The sequence below is a fragment of the Rhipicephalus microplus genome, chromosome 8 (assembly GCF_043290135.1).
Source record: "Rhipicephalus microplus isolate Deutch F79 chromosome 8, USDA_Rmic, whole genome shotgun sequence".
In the NCBI taxonomy this organism is placed as follows: Eukaryota; Metazoa; Arthropoda; class Arachnida; order Ixodida; family Ixodidae; genus Rhipicephalus; species Rhipicephalus microplus.
The window spans coordinates 106,247,996-106,248,669 of NC_134707.1; the positions used below are offsets into that span (position 1 = coordinate 106,247,996).

A 674-nucleotide genomic window follows, 5' to 3' on the forward strand; every position below is an offset into this window, starting at 1 on the left:
GAAATGAAAAATAAAAATGCGTATGTTGAAACTGAAGGTTTGGAAAGCTGATGAGTGTGAACAGTGGCATTCAGAGAAAGAGCAAAAGAAAACATAAGATGTTTTAATGTCGCTTGTCAATGAACTAATAAAAGAAATGCTCTCAAAATGCAATGCTATTGAAACCGTCCTGAACTACCACAAAATGAATTGAGAAAGGCGCATTCAAAAAGCCCGCCGTTCGGACGTATGCGTTAGCCCAGCCGGTTCCCGCTCAGTCAATGAATCGCTCCCTCTGGGTTGGCCTGCTTGTTTTCTCGGTGTAAATACAAGCGAAAATAACTGCAAGAGCAACACAGGAACGTCGCGTCGGTGGTATAGTGGTTAGCATAGCTGCCTTTCAAGCAGTTGACTCGGGTTCGATTCCCGGCCGACGCACTTTTTTTTACCACATTCTCCTCGCGAGTTGATTACGGGTTCCCATTTTGTTTCATTTGACAACGCTGTAGTGTATTTTAAAATTACAACATCAGTAAGACCCAGAGATCGCATTGGTGCTTCAAGTAATGAATGTATAAATAAATGGAAATTCCTCGCCCACTGTCACCTTCTATGCACTTTTATTAACGTGACAATTCACCTGTAACACTAGGCCGGTTCATCGAGTTTTCAAACGCAAGGAGTAGGAAGGCGGT

General features: G+C 42.9%; 1 non-coding gene across 1 annotated transcript; it reads left to right on the plus strand.

Moving 5' to 3' along the window:
• Window positions 1–345: 345 nt before the first annotated feature.
• Window positions 346–417, plus strand: TRNAE-UUC (transfer RNA glutamic acid (anticodon UUC)). The gene has a single exon. It is a non-coding gene; the product is annotated as a tRNA-Glu (tRNA).
• Window positions 418–674: the final 257 nt, after the last annotated feature.